At 43.3% G+C, this 22,057-nt stretch overlaps 1 long non-coding RNA gene across 5 annotated transcripts in view; it reads right to left on the bottom strand.

Moving 5' to 3' along the window:
* LOC138971654 (uncharacterized) overlaps positions 1–22,057 on the bottom strand; it is a 42,539-nt gene that overhangs the window by 10,347 nt on the left and 10,135 nt on the right. For 4 of the 5 annotated variants that reach the window (XR_011457329.1, XR_011457326.1, XR_011457328.1 and 1 more), the window contains exons 3-4: positions 3,831–3,976; positions 1,080–1,370 (exon numbers count right to left, since the gene is read on the bottom strand). This is a non-coding gene — a long non-coding RNA (uncharacterized lncRNA). Of the gene's footprint in view, positions 1–1,079; positions 1,371–3,830; positions 3,977–22,057 lie in introns of those variants that run through there. The other variant, XR_011457330.1, reaches the window with a different exon arrangement.

Here is a 22,057-nt window from a genome sequence, read left to right as displayed (position 1 = left end):
GATTACTGAAAGTCTCGGTCATTGTTTTTTGAGCGGGCCGAGACTAGTTGGCAGTCGTGTCGTAGATTGTTGACACTCTCTCTCTCTCTCTTTCTTTCAACTTCAGGCCCTTCAAGCGTTATTATTCTGGTTTGTTTCGTTTTGGTTTCATTTTTCATTGCTCATTTTTCTTTTTGATTTATCTCCCTTCCCCCTTCTTTTGCGCTTGGAGGACATCATCTTCTCTGATAAGTCGTTTTGATATTTGTATTGTTGTATTCATTTTTTTTTTTAACCTGTTGAAGACCATCAGGTCGAAGCGTTGTTCATTGTCATTTGTTTGTATATTTCGTTGCGAGTCCAGAATATTCGGTATTACTCAGTCGTGTCCCTGTAAGTAGGCTATCTGCAGACAGACAGATCTAGATCTAGTGTCTCGCTTTCTTGCACAAAGTACAGTGTCACCTATGCTTACTGTGTGTGTGTGTGTGTATGTGTGACGGAGTGATTGAGTTTTTGTTACTGTTTGTCTATTTCTTACGTGAGCCTTGAAGGCTTCGCCTCTAGTTGTTTTTGGGAGAAGACCAGCTGCTGATGTAAAGTTGTTTTTGGGCTTAGAAGTCCAACTCCATGGGCATGTGGTGGGTCGGTTTGGGTTAGTCGTGAAAAAGTCTTTTGTGAAGTCATTAGTATTGTCAGTTTGTGAGTTGTTTATGTAATATAGTGTTCTTTTTTAGTCTGGGAATCTTTAGAGTTCTTGTATTGGTTATGGTGTTAGTTTTCTTTGAGGAGTGTTAGAAGCAAGAGTTTAATGATAGAATAGTTGTCTCCCTTGAAATAGACCAGAGAAACTATGTGAGACTTGTTGACAGTTGTTGTCAGTTGTTTAGTGTTAATAAACTTTGTAAAGGTTAACGTTTTGGTTGTAAGTTTTTGTAGGTTAGTTTTAATCCTAAAACACTTTCATCTCTTTCTATTCATTTATTTTTTCACTCTTTGACTTTGTCTCAAATACACACTCAACAAGTATACATACACACGAATTCATATACACACAGATTGGGCAGACACGCACATAAATACTCAACCATAATACATAGTCAATGACAATAACACTTTTATTTTATAATAGTGGGAGTGAAGTCCAACCGCTATAATTATTTCAATGAAGAACCATAAAATGGTCCGAGAAATTATAATTTTGCCTGCCTTGACAACAAAAAAGCAGGTCTTTTCTGTATCGGTTTGCTAAATGTCTACATTTCCGTATAGATTAAATCTTCAAAGGGCACAGTAGCATAAACTTGAAAGTTTCAACGTTCACTTCCGGAATGTGAATTGTCTGTGTAAAGGTGTGGCGCATTTTCCTCCTTCTGCTGTCGCCCAAGAGCCTGCAAAAACAGACGTTTGAAAATGATAATAATTATAGTGATCAACATTAAAAACAAAACAGATTTTTCACACACACACACACACACACACACACACACACACACACACACACACACACACCCACACACACACACACACACACAGACACACACACACACACACACACACACACACACACACACAGAGCATCACATCCCTCCCAGCTAGTCTATTGCAACACATAGACTCACAGTCAAATATTGAATAGACGTAAAAACCGCGGAGCTAACCTCTTTCCATTCATACAGATTTGTCACCGTGTCTGTAAGTAATGACGAACAGCGACGGAACCAACGTGATTGTCTCCCTTGACACGGACTTTTCACGATGTGAGTATTACTTAAAACACTACGGAACCAACGTGATTGTCTCCCATGGCTTGGACTTTTCACGATGCGAGTATTACTTAATACACTACGGAACCAACGTGGTTGTCTCCCATGCCCATGGCATAGACTTTTCACGATGCGAGTATTACTTAAAACACTACGGAACCAACGTGATTGTCTCCCATGGCTTAGACTTTTCACGATGCGAGTATCACTTAAAACACTACGGAACCAACGTGATTGTCTCCCTTGACTTAGACTTTTCCCGATGTGAGTATTACTTAAAACACTACGGAACCAACGTGATTGTCTCCCATGGCTTAGACTTTTCACGATGCGAGTATTACTTAAAACACTACGGAACAAAAATGATTGTCTCCCTTGACTTAGACTTTTCCCGATGTGAGTATTACTTAAAACACTACGGAACCAACGTGATTGTCTCCCATGGCTTAGACTTTTCACGATGCGAGTATTACTTAAAACACTACGGAACCAACGTGATTGTCTCCCTTGACTTAGACTTTTCCCGATGTGAGTATTACTTAAAACACTACGGAACCAACGTGATTGTCTCCCTTGACATAGACTGTTCACGATGTAAGTATTATTTAAAACACTACGGAACCAACGTGATTGTCTCCCTTGACATAGACTTTTCACGATGCGAGTATTACTTAAAACACTACGGAACCTGGCAACGTGATTGTCTCCCTTGACTTAGACTTTTCCCGATGTGAGTATTACTTAAAACACTACGGAACCAACGCGATTGTCTCCCATGGCATAGACTTTTCACGATGTGAGTATTACTTAAAACACTACGGAACCAACGTGATTGTCTCCCTTGACTTAGACTTTTCCCGATGTGAGTATTACTTAAAACACTACGGAACCAACGCGATTGTCTCCCATGGCATAGACTTTTCACGATGTGAGTATTACTTAAAACACTACGGAACAAAAATGATTGTCTCCCTTGACATAGACTGTTCACGATGTGAGTAGTATTTAAAACACTACGGAACCAACGTGATTGTCTCCCATGGCTTAGACTTTTCACGATGTGAGTATTACTTAAAACACTACGGAACCAACGTGATTGTCTCCCTTGACATAGACTTTTCACGACGTGAGTATTACTTAAAACACTACAGAACCAACGTGATTGTCTCCCATGGCTTAGACTTTTCACGGGGTGATGTCAACATAGAACACTACTTAACGAACCTTATGGTCTCCCTTGAAGCGGGCATCTCATTTATGTATTTGTTAATTTGTTTGCTTAACGCCCAGCCGACCACGAAGGGCCATATGAGGGCGGTGCTGGTTTGACATATAACGTGCGCCACACACATGACAGAAGTCGCAGCACAGGCTTCATGTCTCACCCAATCACATTATTCTGACACCGGACCAACCAGTCCTAGCACTAACCCCATAATGCCAGACGCCAGGCGGAGCAGCCACTAGATTGCCAATTTTAAAGTCTTAGGTATGACCCGGCCGGGGTTCGAACCCACGACCTCCCGATCACGGGGCGGACGCCTTACCACTAGGCCAACCGTGCCGGTGGGCTTCTCATGAGTTGATGACTATTAAGGAGCTACGTATACGGAAGCAACGTGATTGTCTCCCTTGACGTCTAACTTCTCTAAGTAATGACGAATGGCGACGGAACCAACGAGATTGTCTCCCTTGACACGGACTTTTCACTATGTGATGACAACTTAAACCACTACGTAACCAACCTTATGGTCTCTTGAAGCGGGTTTATAATGAGGTGATGAAAATCAAGTAGCTACGGAAGTAACATGCATGGTTGTCTCTTTTGGCACGGACTTCCTACAAAAAAATGTCAATTGAAAAAAAACACCAACAAAACACACACAGAACACCTAACTGATTGTCTTTCTTGACACGGACTTCTCACAAAGTGATAACTACTTAAAAAAAAACATTTAAAAAAAAACAATAATAATAATAACATAACTAACCGGATTGTCTCCCTTTGGCGCGGACTTCTTACATGGTGATAACTACTTAATTTTTTTTAATTTTTTTTTTTTATAAGATAACAACGATACCAACCTGGTTGTCCCCCTTTGACGCGGGCTCCTCACTGTCCGAGAAGGACGGAAGCCAGGGCGGAGGCCGCACGTTTTCGGCGACCGATCGGTTTATATTCGAGCATCTCTTCCCTTCTTTCGGCAGTAATTCGTTTATTTAACGTCACTCTGTAAAAACATTGGCGACATTTGTATTAGATTAAAAACACACAGAGCGCACACAAACTTTTCCTTTATGTACAGTGGTTCACCACCCTCCCACCCCCCGCACACTCTCGCTCATCTAATTAAAAATGGTATTAAGAGATACTTGGATATAAAATGGTATTCTTAAAGGTTCTGATAAAAAATATATAGTAGCTATATGAGAAGCAATGGCGTCAGCCGCAGCAATGTCTCTTCATATCCAGGGACCAAGTGGGTGCGTGTGCACAAGTCCAGCGATAAGTTTGGGACCTTGCCACCCAAGGTCTTTATTAAAACTTAAAAGATAGCTTAATTTTTCATTTGGGGTATTTGGCAGGATATTTCTATTTGAGTTTATAAACTGAGTCAGGGGTTGAAAGTGGCATGAGTTCAAATCACACTCCAAAGTCAAATGAGCAATGCTGAGGTCGGATTGACAGGTGCATTTAAGCACTAGAAATTGGTAGTTCCCAGCTTCTGCCCTTAGGCGGTTAATCCTTTTTATTACACGTGGGCATGCATTATAGGTGTTCATCTGTTTTGATGGGGCTTCCCAAATGAGCCAGCCAGAGCTTATAGCCGTGTGCATGTATTTGTTCCTCCATTCTCTCCAGAGAAGAGAGTCTGTAAGGCTACTGATCTCAGAAGCAGACAATGGCAGGTCTACCTCGGAGGCGCCTATGCCTTGGGCAGCTTCTTTAGCGGCTTTGTCTGCTCTCTCGTTGCCAGGCACGTTCACGTGTGCTGGACACCAGACCAGGTTAATCTCGCTTCCTTTTTACGTTTAGTCAAGTTTTGACTAAATGTTTTAACGTAGAGGGGGGAATCGAGACGATGGTCGTGGTGTATGTGCGTGTGTGTGTCTGTCTGTGTGTGTGTGTGTGTGTGTGTGTGTGTGTGTGTGTGTGTCTGTCTGTGTGTGTGCGATTCAGACTAAACTACTGGACCGATCTTTATGAAATTTGATATGAGAGTTCCTGGGTATGAAATCCCCGAACGTGTTTTTCATTTTGTTGATAAATGTCTTTGATGACGTCATATCCGGCTTTTCGTGAAAGTTGAGGCGGCACTGTCACGCCCTCATTTTTCAACCAAATTGGTTGAAATTTTGGTCAAGTAATCTTCGACGAAGCCCAGACTTTGGTATTGCATTTGAGCTTGGTGGCTTAAAAATTAATTAATGACTTTGGTAATTTAACAAAATCTGAAAATTGTAAAAAAAAATAAAAAAATTTATAAAACGATCCAAATTTACGTTCATCTTATTCTCCATCATTTGCTGATTCCAAAAACATATAAATATGTTATATTTGGATTAAAAACAAGCTCTGAAAATTAAATATATAAAAATTATTATCAAAATTAAATTGTCGAAATCAATTTAAAAACACTTTCATCTTATTCCTTGTTGGTTCCTGATTCCAAAAACATATAGATATGATATGTTTGGATTAAAAACACGCTCAGAAAGTTAAAACAAAGAGAGGTACAGAAAAGCGTGCTATCCTTCTTAGCGCAACTACTACCCCGCTCTTCTTGTCAATTTCACTGCCTTTGCCATGAGCGGTGGACTGACGATGCTACGAGTATACGGTCTTGCTGAAAAATGGCATTGCGTTCAGTTTCATTCTGTGAGTTCGACAGCTACTTGACTAAATGTTGTATTTTCGCCTTACGCGACTTGTTACATTTAGTCAAGTTTTGACTAAATGTTTTAACGTAGAGGGGGGAATCGAGACGAGGGTCGTGGTGTATGTGCGTGTGTGTGTGTGTGTGTGTGTGTGTGTGTGTGTGTGTGTGTGTGTGTGTGTGTGTGTGTGTCTGTGTCTGTCTGTGTGTGTGTGTGTGTGTGTGTGTGTGTGTGTGTGTGTGTGTGTGTGTGTGTGTGTGTGTGTGTGTGTGTGTAGAGCGATTCAGACTAAACTACTGGACCGATCTTTATGAAATTTGACATGAGAGTTCCTGGGTATGATATCCCCAGACGTTTTTTTCATTTTTTTGATAAATGTCTTTGATGACGTCATATCCGGCTTTTCGTGAAAGTTGAGGCGGCACTGTCACGCCCTCATTTTTCAACCAAATTAGTTGCAATTTTGATCAAGTAATGTTCGACACAGCCCGGACTTCGGTATTGCATTTCAGCTTGGTGGCTTCAAATGTTTTAACGTAGAGGGGGGAATCGAGACGAGGGTCGTGGTGTATTTGCGTGTGTGTGTGTGTGTGTGTGTGTGTGTGTGTGTGTGTGTGTGTGTGTGTGTGTGTGTGTGTGTGTGTGTGTGTGTGTGTGTGTCTGTCTGTGTGTGTGTGTAGAGCGATTCAGACTAAACTACTGGACCGATCTTTATGAAATTTGACATGAGAGTTTCTGGGTATGATATTCCTAGACGTTTTTTTCATTTTTTTGATAAATCTCTTTGATGATGTCATATCCGGCTTTTCGTAAAAGTTGAGGCGGCACTGTCACGCTCTCATTTTTCAACCAAATTGGTTGAAAGTTTGGTCAAATAATCTTCGACGAAGCCCGGACTTCGGTATTGCATTTCAGCTTGGTGGCTTAAAAATTAACTAACGACTTTGGTCATTAAAAATCTGAAAATTGTAAAGAAAAAAAAAATTTTTTTGATCTTTTGTTAGTTCTTAATGCTTCGATGGCTGCTTTGGAGTCAGAGAATATAGTTATCTTTTGAGGGGCTCCTACACAAGCTCCAACTACCAACCCTCCAGGAACGTCGCGAACACCTGCGTCTAACCTTTTTCTACAAAGTGGCTGAGGGGCTGGTGCCGGCAATCCCGCCTGACAAGTTCCTGACCCCTCAAAAACCAGGACGCCTCATTCGTCCACGTCAATCTTCCAGAGACTTTAGCACCTCGAATCCAGTAGACAACTACAAAGTCATCAGGAACAATAGCAGATGCTTCACTGTGCCACGCTGTAACACTGAGCAATACAGACATTCGTTTTTTTCCAAAGACTGTAGTGGCCTGGAACCAATTAGATGAAGAAATTGTAACCTCGGCATCGACCGAGAGCTTCAAGTCGGCGCTGGCAGTAGCCAGACGACGATAAAGAACTAGCTGCGCACCCCCACTCCGCTGCAACAATGCCAGACATCGGGATGACTTGTTCTACAAGTGCAGCGTAACAGACAGATACAGAGAGGAGTGTCCTTGAGATTGAAATGAACAAGCGACATGCAGATGGCAAGGAGCTCAGCTGAGAAGATCGAGTTTCTGTTGCACAGTTTAAATTTCCCAGTCAGGTCATCGCTGGGGATTACAAAAGCTGCGCCAGCCTTCTTGTCATCCAAAACTGACCCGTCTGTGTAAACATGAACATGGCCTTTGTATACAGTATCAATGTGCTCAAGGGTTTGTAGCCTGAGTAATAACTGATCATCCTTTGTAGCTGTACAATATTATGTGTCAAAATTCATTTCTTTCATTGTCCATGAGGGATCACGAGATATGGGGTTTTGGGCCACATCATTTGGGTCGACGCTGATTTCACTAAAGAGTGAAGCATTGAATTGAGCCAGTGAGGTAAAAGTAGTGCCAAAGTGGGCCTTTTTGTTTTGGACATGGTTGTAATGCGGTTGTAGCTCCTCTTTTGTTGAGTTTTGCACTGTGTTGGCTCGAACATTGTAATCCGCGCAGCACTTACGTCGCCACATGTCAAGAGGGAGGAATCCTGCTTGGTGGTATACAATGGCCTGCTTTGAATGCCTTGGGTGTCCGAGGGCAAGGCGAAGGGCACGAGATTCCGCTGACTGTAGCTTATCAAGCCATTTTCGAGCCGACGAGAAGTAGGCCTCCTGTCCATATGATAGTCTTGATCTTATAAGAGCTCTGGTGATGTTTGTTAGAATAACTGGGCACTTTGCCCATGGTTGGGCAGCCAGTATTTTAAGAAGGTTGATGGTCTTATTTGCTTTGCTTAAAAGATACTTTAAATGAGCATTCCATAGTCCATTTGAGGTGAAAAGTACGCCCAGATATTTCACCTGCTGACTGGGTGAGACAACAGATTTATCTAGTGAGAACTATATCTTTTCTCGATCTTCCAGTTTTCGGTTTGTAAAGACAACGAATACAGTTTTCTCGGCAGAGAGAGTGAAGCCATTCTCCCGCATATAGTTCGCAATGTTATCTATAGCTGTTTGCCACTCTTTAGAGAATTTGTGTTCTGTTTTATAGGTTTTGTTTTGATACTCTTTGCATATAGCAATATCATCCGCATAAAGCGTCAGTTCGGCTCCATGTGTTTTAACTGTCGATATGTCATGCAGCATAATGCTAAAAAGCAGTGGTGCTATTACTGACCCCTGTGCCACTCCCATGTCAACTTTGCGAGTGGATGATTTGGCACCTTTATAATCAGTTTGAAAGGATCTGTTCAGTAGAAATCTTTTTATGTATTGAAACATATTACCACTGATGCCTAATTGCTTCAATTTGAACAACAATCGTTGGTGCCATACTGTGTCGTAGGCTTTTTTGATGTCAAATACGACAGCAAAGAGAGACTTCTTACGTGAGAGGGCTTTCTTGATTTTGGAGGACAGTTTTACAATGTGATCCGAGACACCCCTGCCTCGACGGAAACCGGCTTGACACAAAGGTATTACCTTTTTTCTTTCCATTTCATCTTCTAGTCTGGATTTTAGTATTCTTTCATATATTTTGCTCAGATGGGAGGTCAGAGATATAGGGCGCCAGTTGGCAGGGTCAGCTCTTGGTTTTCCAGGCTTTAACATGAGGATCACAACAGCCTCTTTCCAAGCTGTGGGAATCAGGCCTGACTTCCAGCATGTTGAATACAAATCCAGTAAAAGATGTAATCCTTAGTTTGGTAAATGTTGTATGACCTGATAGTTTATTGTATCAGAACCACAGGCGGATCGGACTTTTGTCATCGATGCTATAGCCGTTTTCAGTTCTTGAATGGATAAGGGAGCATTTATTTTTAAGGAAGGGTTAAGTTCTGGGTCGTTTAAGTCATGTTTATCCTCCCACTTCTTACGGAAGAGTTCCTGCTCACATAACAGTTTATCTGTTTGGCTTGCTGCTGCAAAAATATCTGCAAACAGTTCTGCTTTTTCAGGAAAAAAAGGAAAAAAAAACGTTCGGGGATATCATTCCCAGGAACTCTCATGTCAAATTTCATAAAGATCGGTCTAGTAGTTTGGTCTGAATCGCTCTACACACACACACACACATACAGACACACACACACACACACATACACCACGACCCTCGTCTCGATTCCCCCCTCTACGTTAAAACATTTAGTCAAAACTTGACTAAATGTAACAAGTCGCGTAAGGCGAAAATACAACATTTAGTCAAGTAGCTGTCGAACTCACAGAATGAAACTGAACGCAATGCCATTTTTCAGCAAGACCGTATACTCGTAGCATCGTCAGTCCACCGCTCATGGCAAAGGCAGTGAAATTGACAAGCAGAGCGGGGTAGTAGTTGCGCTAAGAAGGATAGCACGCTTTTCTGTACCTCTCTTTGTTTTAACTTTCTGAGCGTGTTTTTAATCCAAACATATCATATCTATATATTTTTGGAATTCGGAACCGACGAGGAATAAGATGAAAGTGTTTTTAAATTGATTTCGACAATTTAATTTTGATAATAATTTTTATATATTTAATTTTCAGAGCTTGTTTTTAATCCAAATATAACATATTTATATGTTTTTGGAATCAGAAAATGATGGAGAATAAGATGAACGTAAATTTGGATCGTTTTATACATTTTTTTAAATTTTTTTTACAATTTTCAGATTTTTAATGACCAAAGTCATTAATTAATTTTTAAGCCACCAAGCTCAAATGCAATACCGAAGTCCGGGCTTCGTTGAAGATTGCTTGACCAAAATTTCAATCAATTTGGTTGAAAAATGAGGGCGTGACAGTGCCGCCTCAACTTTCACGAAAAGCCGGATATGACGTCATCAAAGACATTTATCAAAAAAATGAAAAACACGTTCGGGGATTTCATACCCAGGAACTCTCATATCAAATTTCATAAAGATCGGTCTAGTAGTTTAGTCTGAATCGCTTTACACACACACACACACACACACATACACACGCACAGACACACACACATACACCACGACCCTCGTCTCGATTCCCCCCTCGATGTTAAAACATTTAGTCATAACTTGACTAAATGTAAAAAGAGATTGCCATCGTTCCAAAATTCAGAATATAAAAACAAGAAATTATGCAATACAAAATGCTCAATGCCTGAGCCTTTTTTCATTTGTTTTTTTAATGCGTCTTGGCAAGAACACGAGGTGAAGGTCGCAATGGCGGTTGGTTGAACGGAGCTCGATGACTGTGAGGATTTTCGTTAAACTACAGTGCAAGGGAAGCAGTATGGACTCTGATATTGTGCACATCTAAACGTTCTACACATGTGGTCAATTCTCAGTGACTTTTGACGTGATGCAAGTGAGTGTGCTTTGTCTAAAATTGAATTGAAGTTTAACTGATTCGGGTCAAGAATGAACTGTCATGTTCAGATTAGATATTGCTCGTGCAATGTTACAGACCACTGCACGCTTCACGCTTTTCATTGACAACAGTGTGGCCTACTGACCTATTGACCAATTGCTAAACAACATTCACGCTCGTACGTGTCACGGAGCCACGGTTTTCAGTCGCCAGCTGTGGACAATACCCTTTCAACACTCTTGCAGTGTCACAGTGGCGTCTGCTGTTAACATTTTCTTTTGAAAACATTACCTGAATATCTGTACGATCCTTCTCTATGTCGACACCGGACCGCGACCGCGAGACAGCCAAACGACCTGCTGTATCTCCTCTATCTGACGACGGTGAGGCAAAGCGACCTTGTGATAGCTTCATGTCTGATTCAGACCCAGAAACCACAATCATTAACCCTACGTACTTGAACAGCACTGCATTGGACGCCCCCATACAACCACCAGATATGTCCAACCTAAAAGAACAGCTCAAGAATGCACTTATTGATCCGGAACTGATAGAACTCTTATCCAAGGCCCTGGCGGTTGAGGTCAGGAAGGAGATAGCCGACCTCCGGGTCATATTAGCGGCCAAGGACAAGGAGATCATTCAGCTGAGGGAGCAGTTCGACGACCTCGAGCAGTATAGCCGACGTAACTGCATTAGGATCAGTCCAATCCCTGAGCTCGAGTCCGAGAATACAGACAACATCGTCAAGATTGTGGCGAAAAGCATTGGAGTCGACCTGAAGGACGTGGACATCGACCGGAGTCACCGCGTCGGGAGGAAACCTGCCCCTGGCCAGCCCTCCCAGCGCCCCATCATCGTCAAGCTGACGTCTTACCGCAGCAAGGTGACCCTGATGATGGCCCGGAGGAACCTGCGCGACGTGGACTCCAGCAAGCTCTTCCCAGACGCCAGCTGGCCCGCGCTCCCTTCCCGCGACGCCAGGGGGGCCCGAGGCGCGCCGAAGATCTTCATCAACGATGATCTTACCAAGACGCGCGCCGCCGTGGCCAGTAAAGCTCGCCAGTTGAAAGTGAGCAAGTCGCTGGACGACACTTGGTGCAGAGACGGAGTCGTCTTTGTGAAGAAACACAACACAGTAAACCGCATCACAACCATGCGCGAACTGGAAGCCTTGGTGTAGTGCCAGCCTTTGTGCCAGTCCTCTCCTTCACTAACTGTACGGTCACGTCACAATTCATCTAAGTGAGTGTGTGTGTGTGTGTGTGTGTGTGTGTGTGTGTGTGTGTGTGTGTGTATGTGTGTATGTGTGTGTGTGTGTGCGCGTGTGTGCGTATGTGCGTGCGCGTGTATGCGTGTGTGTGTGTGAGTGTGTGTGCAGGGAAATGAAGAATACAACACATAAAGAGACAAATACTGAACTTTAGGTCGCATATTTTTTTCTAGGTGAACATCTTGCCACAATCAGATCATTTCTCATAGTCAACGTGCATGTGCCTATGAATCATACCTGTAACCCCTCCCCCACTGCCCTCACCTGCCCAGGTCAGTGTATAGAGCGTGCATTCTCCACTCTGACCACGCGTTAGTACGTGCCACTGTGCCAAGACACTGAACTGACACCAGTCTTGCTTCTATATATATATACGACTAGTGTCTGTGTGTCTGTGTGTGTGTGTGTGTGTGTATCTGTCTGTGCGCGATGCACGGCCAAAGTTCTCGATGGATCTGCTTCAAATTTGGTGATCATATTCAGGTACACCCTGGACACAACCTGGTCGATGAGATATTTCAACACGTGCTCTCAGCGCGCAGCGCGGAACCGATTTTGGTTCCACCTCAGCTATTTTGGTTCCACCTCAGCTTACCCGGGCCCCCATACCGACACACCATAGCCGCTACACCACATCACAACGCCAAAGTTCTCGGTGGTTCTTTTTCAAATTTGGACACCGTATTCAGCTACACCCCGGACACAATATCATCGATGAGATATTTCAACACGTGCTCTCAGCGCGCAGCGCTAAACTCATGTTCGTTTTTGTGTTCATTTCACCATTATAAGTAACTCTTCCTTATCTTCTCCAGTGTTTGGCGTTTATCTCCCTTCCTTCGTGTGGCTTTCCCGTTCAGTTGTAAGTTACTATTTATTTTTAGAATGTCACTGCGCTGTCCAGAACGCTTCCCTTGCACCCGTAAGTTGTTCTTACTGTCAAAGTGAAAAGGTCGAATCAATTTATAGCCACGCGAAAAATACACTCTCACCTATCTCTATATATTTATAGATACAGATATGCATATATATATACGGCTTCTCTGTGTGTGTGTGTGTTTGTGTGTGTGTGTAGGCAAAAACCTATGTATTATAGAGTTCTGTTTGTGATGGGGTCTAGCGGCTTTTGTCTGTCTGTATGTTCTGGCATGTGAGAAGCCACAGCAGATAATATAGGGCTAAGAAATAAGCTCTAAAATTCTCAATCCCGTTTGACAGGACTTCGCCTGCAGAGGTGATTGTGATGAACCGCCACGCTGTCTGTCTCTGTCTCGCGATTCACCCCGGCGAAGCCGGGTATTCCTCTAGTATGGTATATGCGCACTCCAGACATCGGAACTGATGATACAGTATGTGTACGTGCGCTGTGTGCGAGCGGATACGTGTGTGTGTTTGTGAGGGTGTGTGAGTGCCAGCGTGTGTACGTTTGTGTGTGTTTGTGAGGGTGGAGTGTGTGCGCGCACGCGCGTGTTGTGTGCGAGTGTGTGTGCGTGTGTGTGTGTGTGTGTGTGTGTGCGAATGAGTGTGTATGTGCATGATGTGAACGACCGGGGACACCCGTCGTGTTTCGACGCATGCCTGTGTGCGAATCTCTTCATTGCTTCAATACTTAGATTCGACTTTGCCGTGTCAATGCACTGTTAACATGTAATGTATCCAAAGCTTTGCCAACATCGTTGTAATACAAGTATATATAGTCTTATAGTGAATGCATGTACTTTTGTTTATATGTCTTCACCCCTGTCATGCTCGCTTCGATTTATCTTCTCATTTTTCATGATCGTATAGGCTACATCAACTAAACTTACTTACACCACGTCGTCCAACTCTTGTGTTCATAATTTAATACTCAAATGTACATAACTGTGCCAAATTCAATGCTACTCATAATTCACCCTGCTGTATAACACATGCAATATTGTGTATTTGACGTAGAATGTCTTCACAGCCATTCGTGTGACCTATTCACTTACCTGATAATTCTATCACCATCGTATCCATTTACTCTACTTTGTCTGAAAACCGACTTATTCTTTATTCTTTCCTCCTCTCCTTCTTAATTGTGCTCTGTATAAAGTCATAAGTTGTCCTGTGATCGTACTTCATTGTTGCTGTTCTCCTTTCTGTTGGTTCTTTGCGAGTTTTCTTTATTGTTTATATTTACTTATTTTCTTGTTTTTCTTTTAAAGTTGCTTTTTCACATAGACATATCGCTCTGTTCCAATTTATACACTGAACGTAATCCTAAAAATGTCATTCCTACTTAGAACTTCGATATTTCTGCTCTGTTCACTCAACTGTCCTCTTTCTCCTTTCCTGATAGAGACATGTCCGTCCAAGAGTGTGCTTCTTCCGAGAGACCAGTGTAAACGATCGCCACCGCTTCTGGCCCCGTCTCCTTTTGTGTTCCTTAGCGAAACTGTGACATAATGTTTGTATCACTAGCCTGTTACAGGGCCAGAATCGGGGGTTATCACTCAATAGCGGTCGGCCTGTCCAATAGAAAATTGGACTTTTTGAATATTTCAAATATTTACTCTTTTCTCGCATTGCTTTTTATGGGCAAAGAAGGCTGTCCTCTTGCGTTGTTACTCCATTGTTTATCTAACCAAACATTCTTTAAATCGCATCTACTCGGTCGAAAGGCAGCCCCATCCAAGAATGTGACACAACAAGCCGAATCTATTAAACCACGTAATCAACTTACCCACTTTGCACCAGTTAGCGTATCCCTTTCCTATATGATACTTATTAACCTTGCCAGCTATCTGATCTGCCTTGCTGGCGACATTCACCCGAACCCTGGACCGCCACGAACTAAGAAACCTAGCGAGCTATCTGTTATACACATACATGCTAGAAGTATCAGAAACAAATTAGATATAATAGAAACAGAGACTAGTACCCACGATATTATAACGATCTCAGAGACATGGCTTTCGGAGACCACTTCTAACTACGACATTCATCTTAACGGTTATCACCCCCTCAATTCGTAAAGACAGACCTAACGACCCCCACGGCGGGGTAGCAGTATACGTGAAAAACAGTCTTGTGTGCAAACCAAGGCATGACCTTCTGATCCCCCAGCTTGAGGCCGTATGGGTTGAAACTAGATTGAACCAGGATACGCTGTTAATAGGTACATTTTATAGGCCGCCTAACTCTAATGTAGAATACTGGAAACTCATCGATCAGTCAATTAAAAATGTCGCCGCTTCAGAGCATATGTTTATTATTCTTGGTGATTTCAATTCAGATTTTACAAACAACCCGTCGCAGCATCTTCTTGATATTATCACTTTAAACAGTCTACAACAACTAGTTACACTTCCGACCCGCGTTACAGAAACAACATCGTCATGCATTGACCTTATTCTTACCTCGAGTGTAGACATCGTGCAAAGCATTAACGTTCTACCCCCTATTTGCAGCGACCATTCTGTGCCATGTGCGACAATCAAGAAACACATACATAAAACTCCTGCATCTAAAAGAACAATATTTAACTATTCCAAATTAAACAAAGAAAAATTCCTTATCGAATTGAGGAAAATCGACTGGATGAACATTGCAACGCTACACACTGTCAACGAAGCTGCCAGGTCATTTTCCGAAAAGCTGTTAAGTGTCGCAAGACTATGCATGCCAGTAAAGACAATAACTGTTCGCGATCAAGACGCACCATGGATGACAGAGGAAATTATAAAACTACGCGACAAAAAAAGATCAGTTCATGATACAGCAGTGCGACTAAACACACCTGAGGCCTGGGAACACTTTCGTATGACTCGCAATAATTATACTGACACAATTCGTAATCGGAAATTAGAATATATAAAAGAATTAGACAAAAAAGTATCCAGTGGAGATAACTTTGGCACTAAAAATTGGTGGAAACTAGTTAAATCATTCTTATCAAAGAAAGGATCAAACCCCAAAGAAATTCCTCCTTTGACGTCAAACGGAACAACCTACTATACTAACCTAGAAAAAGCAAACTTGTTCAACGACTTCTTTATCCAACAGTCCATTGTCGAAGACGATATGTCAGACATTCCTGAAGTACCAAGGCTTCCTTGCAGAATAAACAATCTCACACTTTCAGTCGAAGAAGTTAAAAATACGATTAACAAACTAGACAAAACAAAAGCAGTCGGTCCAGACGAAATCCACAATCGAATTTTAATTGAGAGCTGCGAAGTGATTTGTGACAGCCTAACTGCACTGTTTAATCGGTCTTTACATGAAGGACTTTTTCCGTCAGTTTGGAAAATAGCCCACGTTTCACCAGTTCATAAAAAGGGGAACAAAGATACATGTAGTAATTATCGTCCAATCTCCCTCCTAAGCTGTGTTGGCAAAACACTAGAGAAATGTATACAAATTCATGTCTTTGACTACTTAACACAAAACAATATCATTACAGAGTCGCAGTCCGGTTTCATCCCTGGAGACTCAACTGTTTACCAGCTTCTTACAATATACAATGACATATGCAAATCACTCGATAATAGAATAACTACCCAAGCAATCTTCTTTGATATATCCAAAGCATTCGATAGAGTTTGGCACCGGGGCTTATTGCATAAACTCGAAGCCGCTGGAATTAATGGGCCATTATTAAATTGGTTTACAGACTACCTAACAGATCGAAAGCAAGCAGTTGTATTAAAAGGCAGTAAATCAACTTATTTTCCAGTAGTAGCGGGAGTTCCTCAAGGTTCAGTGCTTGGACCCTTGCTCTTCCTAATTTATGTAAACGACATTGTACGTGATATAGAATCTACGATTAAGCTTTTTGCTGACGACACTAGCATGTACTTGTCTTTAGCCAATCACAACATCCGTGCCGAAATTTTAAACTCAGATCTTGAAAAAATTGTAAATTGGGCAGAAACATGGAAGGTAGCATTTAACCATGCAAAAACTGAATTGGTGAACTTTTGTACACAAAGAACCCCTGATATCGCAGATCTAAACTTTGGCAATACCATCCTTGAAAGTTCCCAAAATCACAAACACTTAGGAATAATAATACAAAACAACTGTAAATGGGATGAACATATACAATTTCTTGTTGCAAAGTGCAGAACTCTCGTAGCTTGCTTGCGTACATACAAATATAGACTGAGCCGAAAATCATTGGAAATTATGTATAAATCCTTCATTCCACCACACTTTGATTATTGCGACATAATATGGGACAATTGCAGCAAAACCCTAACAGATGAACTCGAACAGTTAAACCTAGATGCAATACGAACAATCATCGGAGCTGTCCGCGGAACCAGTCACTTTAAGCTTTACGGAGAATCTGGACTCCAATCATTATCTGAAAGGCGTAACCGTCATAAACTAACAATGTTCCATAAAATTACTCACGACAAGACCCCCCCATACCTACAAGCAGCACTCCCACCTCTCGTAGCAGCCAACAACCCCTACCACAGACGCCGCCCTTTAGAACGAAGTATACCCCCACATCGAACAGAAACGTACAAAACATCCCTTTTTCCTTCGACAACAGTACTCTGGAACCAACTACCTGAACAAATACAGTTAACCGACTCCCTCGGGGAATTTTAAACATTACTTAACAAAAGACGACACACAAATTCCCGTTTACTTCTACAGTGGCAGTCGACAAACACAAATAATCCACACAAAAATGAGACTTAATATCAGCGATCTAAAGAAAGACTTTGTTGAGCGACACCTTGCGGAAAATAGCGTATGCGACTGTGGTGATGGAACAGAAACTGCAACACACTTCTTACTAGAATGCCGTTTACACTTAGCTGCAAGAAACAACACAATCAACAAACTAACCAACAACTTCATACACACAGATATTCTACTTCATGGAAACCCCTCCTTGCAAACAAAAATTAACAAAAACATCTTTTTAACAGTGCAGGAATTTATTGGACAGTCCGGCCGTTTCGAACAGATAAGCATGTAAAGTGAAAACAAAATCGATACGTCTACTCGTCTCTCTCTCTCTTTCTCTCTCTCTCTCTCTTTCTCTCTCTCTCTCTCTCTCTCTCTCTCTCTCTCTCTATCTCTCTCTCTCTCTCTCTCTCTCTCTCTCTCCCTCTCTCTTTCTCACTCTCCCCCTCTCTCTCACTTTCCCCCTCCCTCCCTCCCTCTCTCCCTCCCTATCTCTTACTCGCTAACACCATCAATATTATATATGTATTCTAAAGTGAAAATTTGTAAAATTGCAGTTTAGCTGTAAGAGTTCTCACGGTCAGAGGAGGGGGGGGGGGGGGGGGGTAAGATCTAGGGCAGAGGGATGGGAACGGAAGAATTAGGAAATCTGACAGTTGACGGCTAGCAGGGGTAGCGGTGGGGAGGGGAGGGCAGGTAGAGTGCGGATGGTGGGTATGCGTGGGCGTGAGAAAGTAGTCACTGAGGAAGGGAGGGTGAAACTCTGGAACTGGAGGGAACTGAGGGTTAGTTGTAGGTCACTCAGTCGCCAGCCGCGCTACAGCAAAGCAGCAATTTCAATTCGGCATGGAGTTTTCGCTATCCGAGTGGATAGAGAAACACGAAATTGGAGAGGATGTGCAAGCTGCATTGAAAAAAGAAGGCTTGCTTGGCCAAAAGGCCCATAAGTGCCTTTGCTTGATTGAAAACCAGGACTTGAAAGACCTGCGGTTGTGCAAGGCAGACTTTCTGCTTTTGAAGGAAGCAGTGAAAGAGATACAAGAAGACAATGGTGGCGGGCCTTTGTGTGGACCAACAATCGGTGTCCCCCTAGGGGCTCCAGCTCAGAAACACAAGCAGAGCCGAATGACTTTGGATGATCTGCTACAGCCTGTCCAGGGTCAAGGCAAACAGCCCCGGTCGGACAGGGTCGACCTGGACCCAAGCGTGTACCTGACAGCCAGGAGAAAAGACTCAGGTGAGTCAGCCCTTAGGGTGGTGGATTTTATTTCATCAGCGGCAAGGGAGAGTGAAGAGATCGACCTGGGTGGAGGAATATCTCTGAAAATGGCAGGGCAAAAACAAAAGCTCGAAAGAGTGAGCCCAGCTATGTGGATGGCGGCCAACGGCCGAATAATGGCGGAACTCATCAAAAACGGAGAGTTGGACACCGAAGAGTCAGTGTTTGATTACATTGCTTACACGGTGAAGGTGTCGGAGCTGGCGTGCAGATACACGTGGGCTTCTGTACTCATGTACGACGACGAGTACAGGAGTCTGCAGGCGGCGACCGGCCATCGATGGGGGGCCGATACTCCTCACCTGTCAGTGGTGGCGTTGCGGGAGAAGCCCATAGGGACAGGACAACAGCGCCAGCAACCTGGTACCAACGTGGCGGCACCGAACAAGCGTCGGACTAACGCGAAGGGAATACCGTTCTGCCTACAGTGGAACAAAGGGAACTGCACCTACGGCGACAGGTGCAACTTTGACCATAGTTGTGCTACCTGTGGTAAGGCGGACCATCCGTCTAAAGATCACGCACTGGCAGGCAGCGGTAAAGCAGCGGCCGCGGCGACTACTAGCATCGCCTAGGACAACGCGCAGCAGGCTTCAGCAAGGGTAGGTCCCCCACTTTCCAGCTTAGTTAGAACTGAAACAACTTTTTCTGGGAATTTTGTTGGAAAAACAGGGTCCATAAGTAGCAAATTAGACGTGTGGGAAGAAGAACTGCGGCATGATAGAGACAGAAAATATTTGCTAGACGGAATTAGACACGGATTTCGTTTGATACCTGAAAACATAGCGGTAGATAAGGTTGAAGTTAGAAATCATCAGTCAGCCAAACAACATAAAGACGGGGTCGAGAAAGAACTCCTAGACCAGATTAGCAAAGGACATTATATTGTTACTAACACTAAGCCAGACATTGTGAGTGCATTGGCAGCAATACCTAAAGATGATGGTGATATACGGGTCATTCACGACGCTAGCAGGCCACGTGGGGCAGCTATGAATGAAGTTATGTCTCTGCTGACCCAGTTCAGTTCCAAACTCTAGAAGAGGCTTGTAGACTAGCAAAACCTGGGTACTGGTGTGCAAAAGTGGATTTAAAATCAGCGTATCGCTCAGTCGCTATTCATCCTGATAATTACAGCGTAACGGGATTGAAATGGAAGTTTCATAATGACACTCACTCTACCTATATGTTTGATACTCGCTTGCCTTTTGGGTCCTGTCTGGGACCCTCTATATTTCACCGCTTGTCACAAGCTGTAAGGAGGTGCATGGCCAGGAAAGGTTACAAAGATGTGGTAGTTTACATAGATGATTTCTTGATAGTAGCCCCTACGTACGACACGTGCAACGCAGCGCTGCATTGTCTGATTAGGTTGTTGCGTAAGTTAGGGTTCCTTATTAGCTGGAAAAAAGTGGTGGGGCCAACCCAGAAAATCACCTTTCTGGGGGTGGACATCGACACGCGGGCGAGCACCTTGTCCTTGGGTAAAGACAAACTCAACAAACTGGAAGAGCGGCTTCGGCAGTTTCAGCATAGAAAGCGGGCAACGAAACTCCAATTGCAGAGCATAGCTGGGCTTCTTAATTGGGCGTGCCAGGCAGTGCGAGGAGGGACATTTTTTCTTCGCCGTATTCTGGACTTAATCGCCCCGCTGCAGCAGCAAAGCCACAAGGTCAGATTGACCTCAGGCTTTAAAGGCGATCTCTCGTGGTGGCTTACTTATCTACGAGTTTTCAACGGAACTGTGTTTTTCAACGAGCAAACAAATGTGCGCGTACACGTGGACGCTTGTAATCAAGCAGCGGGTGCATTCTGCCAAGGGGATTGGCTCTATACTGTGTTTCACTGTGATCTGCCAGCAGCGGAAAAGCTGCATATAAATTATAATTTATAAAGAGGTGTGTGCAGTTTTTCAGGCAGTGAAGCAGTGGGCCCCCTTGTGGAGAGGCAGAACGGTAATAGTGCAAACTGATAGTACCGTCACAAAAGGCATTATCAACAAGGGACGTTCGCGAAATGCGTTTGTGAACAGGCTTCTCGGGCAAATGTTTTGGATATGTGCGAAACATGACTGTGTTGTGCGGGCTATTTCTGTGTCAGGAAGCATCAATATTGTGGCTGATACTGTGTCTCGGTTGCATGAACGAGACAACATAGCTAAGTTGTTTGTGTTGTTGTCTAATTGGTGGCATGGTAAAGGTGGAGAAATATTTGATTTAACCAAACATATGTCTACTAAGGCTTTGTTATGTCTGTCCAATAGGCGAGTCAAGTGGTCTCAAGGTTGAGCTCAGACGGGAAGTGGCGATTTTTTCGCGGACAGACATTTGCGACAAACACTAGAAGAACATATTCGACGCATCTGAGGATTTACCTTGACTTTTGTGAAAAACTGTGTATTGCGCCGGTGCCTGCTGATGAAGAGACTGTTACATTATATGCTGCATATTTAGCGCGCACTCGAAAGCCTTCAACTGTGAGACAATACCTTAACATTGTGAGGCTGTTGCACATAGAGTGTGGATTGGTCAACCCAATGCAAGACTCGTGGCTTGTGAAAAGTACACTAAAAGGCATTAAACGGATTAAAGGATGTGCTGTGCAGCGGAAGACACCCATAACACCAGAGGTGTTAATGAAAATAAAAGGAAAGTTGCGTTTGCATGTAACACAGGACTGCATATTTTGGGCAGCATGTCTTGTCCTCTTTTTCGGGTTGTTACGCAAGTCCAATGTGTTCGGCCAGGTGTTTGACCCTGAGAAGCAATTGACAAGGGACAGTTTTATTGCTGACGAGAATGGGTCTTTAACTGTGGTGGTCCGTTGGAGCAAAACAATTCAGCGGCGAGAACGGACTCACACTATCGTGTTACCAAGCATAGCACCACACCCGCTCTGTCCAGTGACAGCTGTTGTGGAATCGTTCCAGTGCACTACGCCCGCTGCTCCAAACTCTCAGGCCTTTCCTATGGCCAGCTCGAAATTCGATGCCAAATTAAAAACACTGGCAGGCAAAGATTACTCTAGCCATAGCTTCCGGAGAGGTGGTGCCACCCACGCTCTCAGTTGTGGGATTCCCGGTGAGGTTATTAAGGTGCTTGGGGACTGGCAGTCGAACTGTTACCTTTCCTATTTGGATCAGCTGCCATGCAAAATGCTGGACTTCTACCGACATATGTTTGCAAAGAAACTCTAACAAAAATGGTTCCCCTTGGTTCGAATTTTGGGTGGAGGAATGGGTGCCTCCCCTTCCTATTTGGGTGAACATTGACCTGAAGGTCATGTGTCAGTGTTTATTCAATGTGGAATATAAATGAATAAAGAGGCCCCCATGCTTTGTATCCCAAAATTCGTACTTCACGTGTTGT

This window comes from Littorina saxatilis, linkage group LG7 (assembly GCF_037325665.1).
Source record: "Littorina saxatilis isolate snail1 linkage group LG7, US_GU_Lsax_2.0, whole genome shotgun sequence".
Classification (NCBI taxonomy): domain Eukaryota; kingdom Metazoa; phylum Mollusca; class Gastropoda; order Littorinimorpha; family Littorinidae; genus Littorina; species Littorina saxatilis.
This window is presented reverse-complemented; position numbering and strand designations above follow the sequence as displayed.